This window comes from Patella vulgata, chromosome 3 (genome assembly GCF_932274485.2).
Source record: "Patella vulgata chromosome 3, xgPatVulg1.2, whole genome shotgun sequence".
Taxonomy (NCBI): domain Eukaryota; kingdom Metazoa; phylum Mollusca; class Gastropoda; family Patellidae; genus Patella; species Patella vulgata.
Window position 1 is genome coordinate 3,155,733 of NC_065881.2, and position 8,450 is coordinate 3,164,182.

The window sequence follows — 8,450 nt, forward strand, 5'->3', positions numbered from 1 at the left end:
TGTATGCTAGTTTAACTGAGGGAGCCAACACGACGGCTTATTGTATGCTAGTTTAACTGAGGGAGAGGTTGTTATTTCTTGATCGAACGGTTTGTATACGGTGAAGTATCTTTAAAATATTCTGGCTTATCTTGATATAACTGACGTTTTAGTCATATAACCACAAAATAAAATAGGAATGTAATTTATAACATTTCGTTAACACAACACAATACTACCGGCTTTTTATTCTGTTATTAAGGGATGTTATGCTAATGAGAAGAATTTTGCCCTGACAGCGGCGTTTCATCGAATGTATTTTACGTGCACGCCAATGTATACACGTAGGAACCATCCGAAGGACTAGTCAGCCCAATAGACGTTATACCCCTGACAGGTGAAACTCAGGCTTGACAAACCTCAAGGTTCTTCTCGAGAATCGAACTTAATTCCCTGACATCAATATGTTATTATCACAATACTTAGACATTGATTTATTGTCTACGGTATCAACTCAATGGAAGCGGACATAAATTAACCTTGGTATTATGTCAAGTATTATATTATCAAGGGAGTCGCGATGGCTCAGTGAGTAACGTCTATCATAGAGTCAATTGGCGTGGACTCGGTTCCCCGCATGTACGTGACACAGAATAGGGTAGCCTGTCCACCCTCGTGGGTTTTTTCCTGGTCTATCATATACATAGAGTCAATCTGCATGGAGTAGGTTCCCCGCATATACGTGTCAACGAATCTCGTGGGTTTTTCCGGGTCCTGAACTGCGGTTTCCCTCCACTTAACCCCATATCTATCTATCTTTCTCTCTAAATATAATCTAAACGTGACATGTTAATACTATTATAAAGATAGATCTAGGAGTAGCCCGTGTCACCAACACTAACAATATCCGTCGTCCTTTAATATAACATACATTCATAATACACCGCTAGATATGCATAGTGCTAGATATGCATTCATATATATAACATAAATATAGTCTCAATATATATCACACTATAAGTTGATCTACTTCCATACTACCTATGAATACTAACTCAATGCATGAAATTCAAACAAAAATCGAAATAATAGAACAAAATACAATACAAGGTTACGATATTCTAAAATATATAAATTAGCTGAGGTCAAAAACAGTGCTAAAAAGCAAATTAAACAATTAATCAATCAAAATAATACAGTATTGGATAATGAACAAGATATTCTAGACACAATTCACCAATATTACCAACAACTATATACTACCCAAAACATTGTCGAAAACCTAATAAACTCCTATATTGAAAACAGTAACATAAATACCCTAACACGGAAAGAGATTCCCTGTCTCATTTCATATCTAAAGATGAAGATCTGAAGGCGTTACAAAGTTTCAGATCAAACCGTAGCCCAGGCATCGACGGTATTCCAGGAGATTTCTATATCAAATTCTTTGACACAATAGGAACCGACCTGACAGAAGTAATAAACAACATCTATCTACAGGGTGAATTATCTAACCCAATGAGAACCGGTATAATAATAATTAATTATAAGAATAAATTGTTTGTCTATAAGAATAGAGGCGACCACCGATTATTTAAGAACTATAGACCAATAAGCCTGTTATGTGTCGACTATAAAATCATCACAAAAATATTAAGTATATGAATGAACACAGTTATTAACAAATTGATCTCTAAAACACAAACGGGAGCCGGACCAAATAAAAGCACCTTCGATAACCTGTATTTAATTGATTCAATCCTAAATTATTTAGAAACACATGAAACTAATGCCTATATCTTATCGTTTGATTAGGAAAAAAGCCTTTGACCGTATTGAACACAATTATATAAAAACCCTACTAAAACATATGAATTTTCCAAATGACATTGTAAATTGGGTTACAATACTGTTTAAAAATTTGAAAAGTAAAGTTCAAGTAAATGGATCCTTCTCTCAAAATATCAAAAATAATCGTTCGATCCGTCAAGGTTGTCCACGATTCTTTATTCCTTACGTATAAATGTTGGCTCCGTATATAGCTCTCAACTAAATTAAGATAAAACCGAAATCCACCATGTTGGTGTTCGTAAACCATCCCATGACTCATTTCCTGAAAATATAAACATAAACATTAAAACAGACACAATTAAATTACTTGGCTTTTGTTTTGAGATCAATAAAATGGAAAAAAATATGGTTACCCCTCATCATGACGATTAAATCAACTATTAGTCACTGGTCTACTTACAACCTATCGATTAAAGAAAAAGTCTGTACTTGTACTGGTCACTCATTGATAGTAAGAACGTACAACCAAAAATAAACAAACACCTACCTCATATAAATTTTGAAAAAGTTTGGCATAATTTATATAAATGTCCAACACTATCTGAAATAGAAAAAGAATTTATGCACAAAATAATACACAATGCATTTCCCACAAAAGATATTCTCCACACTCGAAATATTTACGTAGATGACTATAAATGTCAATACTGCAAGAAAAATAATGAAACCTACAGTCACTTATTTCTACACTGCCCTAAATTACAGCACTTTAAATCCTTTGATACTACACATATAAACAATATACATTCCACAAAATACTTCCATATCATGTATCTCTACCTCTGGATCATATGGTCCAACAGAATGCATCCCTATATCAACAACATCTCCAACCATCTGATATACCAATTCTATACAAAAAGAAAAGAAAAGAAAATATAAATAAAATCACCAAGCTTCACCCTACTCTGCCTTACTAAATTCTCTGGTGTAAGGCAAATTATCGTTCTGTGTGAAGCTTCTAAATTAATTACTCTATTATGTGACTAAGCAGATCGTGCTATTTACTTTTAAGTTGCCATAACTTGGCATCTTAATCATCTTTCGTTTTCGTTAAATGGCACTTTCATACTGTGTCGTATAAACAAAATACCCATGCACCCACCGAAATAATTGTATGTTCAAAAGAAAAAAAAGAAGCAGGTGCAGGTTCGAAGGCATGGCAAGAGGAATATCAGTTAAGTCGTCCACGAGCAAAGTCGTCCACACGAAAAATCTGGTGAAGTCGTCCACACTCGTTGGTGCAGTCGTCCACATAGGCGTAGGGGGAAATTTTTGACTGGGGGGCGGGGGGCGGGCGGTGGTGGTTGGTGCCAAAAAAATGTAGTTAGGTTCTTAGTATGTTACATAATAATAATAAATTCGCTGTTAAATTGGACACATTCAAGAACACAATATTTTTTTTATACAATTTTTACAAAGTACAATTGTGTGCCCAAATACGTTGGTTAAGTCGTCCACACGACATAGTTTACTTTCGGGACACATTCGCTTTATCATTTCGGAACATCTCCACGCTAGAGCGGGCCCGTTTATTAATAAACAACAAAGTAAATTGTACACTAAAATATATTAACAATCAAATATTTATTTTTTCAGTTACAACAAAAAAGCATTAACGAAGGATTTTTCAGGCGGGATATCCGTGTGGGGAAGAATCGCCATGGAATTGTTGCCACAGAGAATCATTGAATTTGTTATATTTGTGAAATTGTTATGTATTGAAATTTTATTGTACACTTTATATTAAATTTTATTGTAAATTTTATTGTACACTTTATATTGTACACGTATCATCTGCGGGCACTGGATCATCTATTAACCTAAAAAATCAAATAATACAAAATACTAATTAACCAGGGACGAAATGGCTCGGATGGGACAAAAAACCGAAGTCTCGTGTATGTGGCGTGCACGTTGAAGATTCCTTGAGAGTAGGCCGCAGCGCCGCTGTCCGCTCTAAGTGTCCCTCATAGCACACTGTATGGCGTATGCCCGTTTTCGTTAGCACAGTGGGATCAGAACAGTAGTTTGCTGTAGTTTACAAGTGATTCCAATCGCTTAAAGTGGCAGATCGAGACATTAACCTAATTCCGTTCTAAACAGGGAGCCAAAGGGTGCTAGCTTACTAAGTGAGTAAGACGTTGGCTTGTAAGCATGGAGGTCGCGGTTCATCTGGATTTTCCGATGTGGTTTACCTTTGTCAGTGGTGCAGGACGGAGGGCCTGCCAAGGACAGCTATCTAGTCGTTCGGATGGGACGAAAAACCGAGGTCTCGTGTATACATTGGCATGCACGTATGCCTTGGCAGTTGGAATTATTGGGTATTATTAATTGGGTGTTATTGTGTAATTCAATACGCCCGGTCGGGGCATATTAGAAAAAATGTTATAGGCCAAGGCATGTCATAGATTTAACATTAAAATCACCTGGGGAAAGAATTACTAATTACTAATTACTGACATCATAATTATGAACATGCTTAGAGTTATAGCCCTTGATTTCACATAAAACGTATCAAAGCTATATACAGGGCTGAGTTATTGCCCGAATTTCATGAAATTTGCTAAAATCCATATCAGCGTGAATTTGACCATCTTTCTTTTATTTAAATTTGGTTTTGGTGTTCAATAGGAGAATGTCTCAGTCACGAATACGGAAGGACTCCTCACTTTTTTTTCTATTTGCAATTTTTCTATATACACCCACGCGTAATATAGGCGTATAGAGTTGTCGGCTGTCGGTCAGCTGTTTCGTTACACAAATTTACAAACCTTGACAGGATGATCCATATCCATTTATCCTGCATTGTTGTAGTTTTATAGTAAAATAGATAGGGTGACTAATGTCGTCCAAGTTTATAAAACAATCAATTATTGTACCAGGTGAGAATATATAATAAAAATACATCACCTATTGATATATAATTATATATAAATAATCTTGTCTTGGAGAGCGGCGCGACAGCTTACTCTTACACGGAATTCCAATACCTGCACGCCTGAGTAGACAAGAACTGTCGGAACAACTAGGTGTTATCTATTGCCAGGCCCAAAGTCCTGCACAATGGAAAACGGGGGAACCACGCCAGTTCATGACAGTACATTTAACCCCGTATTTATCACAGTCACACCCAATATATATAATACTAGAATGGGGTTTAACGTCTCCTCAATTTAAGACTAATTAATGTATTTTTCTTTTCAATCGCCAGGCGTGCAATACGATGGTGAACTTTGCCTGGAATGCCGCTTTTTACCCTATCCGATGGATTAGGCACATTTCCTTTGTCAATTCCGCCGGGGCCACCCTGAAAAGCGAGAACGAGTTCTTCTCGGGCCCATGGCGTGATTCGAACTCTAAAACGCAATTTAAAGTAATATTTAACTGTAAATGATGTTACATCAAAACCTTCTTTTAATTTTCTCTACCTTAATTATGGGGGGTTGGATGGCGGAATGGTTAGCACGCGCGCTGTACCATACGGCCTGTCATTGAGTGAACTGGCGGGGTTTCGATTCCCCGGTTGTACGTGACAAGGAGTAGGGTCGCCTGTCCAACCTCGTGGCTTTACTCCGGGTCCCCCGGTTTTCTCCCACTGCTAAAGACCCCTACGCACAAGCGAATGATTAAAATAAAATTGAACCATGTGTTAGTCACGAAATGACCTACTTTGTGTCGAGTGGACGTTAAACCCCATTTCTCTCTTTCACCTTAATTATGTTTTATTAGTCGCTACCCACTGTAAAATAGGGTGTTGGATGGCCGAATGGTTAGCGCGTGCGTGTTGTATCCAGGGGCGGATTGGGGCCGGGAAACGGCCCGAGGTCCCGTGTCGGAGCGGCCCCTTTTACTGATCGCGGAGCCCGGATGGGGGAGTCCGGGTGCTCTCCCCCGGGAAAATTTTGAAAAATGGGAGGCCATTTCCCGCAATTTGAGACCATTCCCGACATCCCAATTCTGTAATTTCATCTCTGTAAATAACGAGTTAATAAAAATGTTAAGGAATGTTTAACACCAGTCTCAGGAAATCGTCTCGCACTCATATTCAGCAAGCAGACTAGCTATCATCAAATTTTGCTGAGGCCTTAAAATTGAAATTTTTTTTTGAGTTACAAACGATCGGCAGACGTTTCTGACGTATCCCCAGAAACAGGGTGCAGGGGACTTAATAATTAGTAAATTTGCCGGTGAAAGTGTCTGGTGAATCCGGTGAAATTTTCGGATTCCGAATTCCGGCCCACACCCAGCACACCCGGCCCAGAAAGTCTATTATACCAGCCCATTCCAAACTCCAGTGATGGCGTGGCAGCCCGTTAAAGCTACCGGCCACATACAACATGATCATCATCGCTGCATGACCGGTTCAATACCCCCCCCCATATAATGTTCAGAAGAAAAAGGTTTTATTAGACGAATTGCACAAAATTATTTTTTTCATTTTTTGTCTGACCGGCCGATGGCCCAATCCAGCCCTGGGTGTTTCATAAGGTCTGTCATCCCCGGTTGGATGTGACAAGGAGTAGGGTCGCCTGTCCAGCCTCTTGGGTTATCTCCTTGTCCCCCGGTCCCAGCCCTACGCGCAAGCGTATTATTGAAAAAATTGAAATACACTGTATATGTTAGTCCCGAAATTACCTAGTTTGTTTCGAGTGAACGTTTAACCCTATCTTCTCCCTCTCCATTGTAAAATACTGATTATTTGTTTGTTCTCAAATCCCCCCCCCCCCCCCGCACCAACAGTTGTAATAAAATAAGTTTATTTTAAACAATAAACCACAGCACATAATTATGGAAATAATAATTTATTTTGACATTAGGAAGTAATCGCTCTTTCCACCGTAAGAATATAAAAAAAAATGTCCGCCTAGTATCCGGTATCAATTTTGGCCTATCTTGATATTACTGATAACCACAAAAAACACAACACACTACTCCCGCTTTTTTCTGAAATGAAATGAAATGAAATGGGGTTTAACGTCCTACTGTTCTGCTCCTAACCTGGGCTAATGAAGACGGGCATACGCCATACAGTGTGCTATGAGGGAAATTTTGCCCGGACAGCGGCACTACGGCCTACTCTTATATCGAATTCCAACTGCCAAGGGATCTTTTACGTGCACGCCAATGTGTACACGGGACCTCGGTTTTTCGTCCCATCCGAACGACTAGACAGCTTTCCTTGTCAGCCCCTCCGTCCTGCATCACTGACAAGGGAGAACCACGCCCGCTTTTTCTGTTGTCAAGGATGTGATACTAAAGAGAAGAATCTTGTCGGGTCATGGGCATTTCATCGAATTTCTTTTAAGAGCACGCCAATGTATACACGGGTGGACCTCTGTTTATCGTCACATCCGAAGGACTAGTCAGCTTAACGGACGCTGTCCCTGGCAGACGAAAATCAGGATCGACAAATCTCAAGGTCCTTCTCAAGATTCGAAATGAAATAAAATGAAATGAAGTTTATCGTCCTACTGTTCTGCCCCGAAATGGGCTAATGAAGACGGATATCCACACAGTGTACTTTCAGGGAAATTCTGTCCGGGCAGCGACACTACGGCCTACTCTTATATCGAATTCCAACTGTCAAGGGATCTTTTACGTACACGCCAATGTGTACACGGAACCTCGGATTTTCGGACCCTCCGAACGAATAGACAGCGGTCCTTGTCAGGCCCTCCGTCCTCAATCACTGACAAGGGGGAATCACGACGGAAAATCTGGATGAATTTAACTTTCTCGACCAATACAGAGATCGAACACCCAACCTCCAGGGTAGCGAGCCAGCCTCGAGATTCGAACTCAATCCCCTGACTCGTTGACTACCACGACCATCAATATGTTAATATCAGAATACTTAGACATTGATTTATTGTCTACGGTATCATCTCAATGGAAGCGGACGTAAATTAACCTAGATATTATGTCAAGTATTATATTATCAGACGAGTCGCGGTGGCTCAGTGAGTAAGACACTCGTTCGTTAACCAGAGGGTTATGGGTTTGATCCCAGTGTTGGTTGAGAAAGCTATTCGGGATTTTCCGGCTTGGTTCCCCTCTCTCAGTCCTGCAGGAACACCGTCTAGTCGTTCGGATGGAGCATGATACTAAAATCGGAGAGTCCCGATGAACTTTCTAAGTAAGGATATAGCGCCATGTGGACCCAGCCGTGTATATTATATCTAGAGGTTTATTAACTAGTTGATATATTACTACATTGTTGAAGATACCAAGTTGGAGACATACCTGTGTATAAAATTAAACGTATAAGCATTATAGTATATCTCCCTATAAGGTGACCTATTTTCATACTACATATAGTCATAATATTATAATTATAGACGTACACCGACAGATATAGTGTCAATATGATGTAGCGCGATAGTGGTAGCCTCTGTTACCCACTCAAACAATATCAGTTGTAGTTGATATACACAGTTATAGTCTGGGTGACAAAGGCTAATGTCGAAGTTCATTATATTAAAACGAAAATAGAATTTCAGAGAAACCCGAGCAAACTTACGCATGCTCAGTCTACAGCATATAGCGTGATATTTTTAGCCTCTGTTATCCACACGCTAACAATATCAATGGTAGTTTACGTACACGGTTATAGT

General features: G+C 39.3%; 1 long non-coding RNA gene across 2 annotated transcripts; it reads right to left on the minus strand.

Annotated features, from left to right (window-relative positions):
* Positions 1–1,207: 1,207 nt before the first annotated feature.
* Positions 1,208–8,246, minus strand: LOC130012234 (uncharacterized). 2 transcript variants are annotated; one of them, XR_008787621.1, is made up of 4 exons: positions 8,080–8,246; positions 2,614–2,684; positions 2,321–2,374; positions 1,208–2,095 (listed from the first exon to the last, which is right to left on the minus strand). It is a non-coding gene; the product is annotated as an uncharacterized LOC130012234 (long non-coding RNA). The 2 variants fall into 2 exon arrangements; XR_008787622.1 differs by lacking the exon at positions 8,080–8,246 and adding an exon at positions 2,939–3,082.
* Between the last annotated feature and the right edge of the window lie 204 nt (positions 8,247–8,450).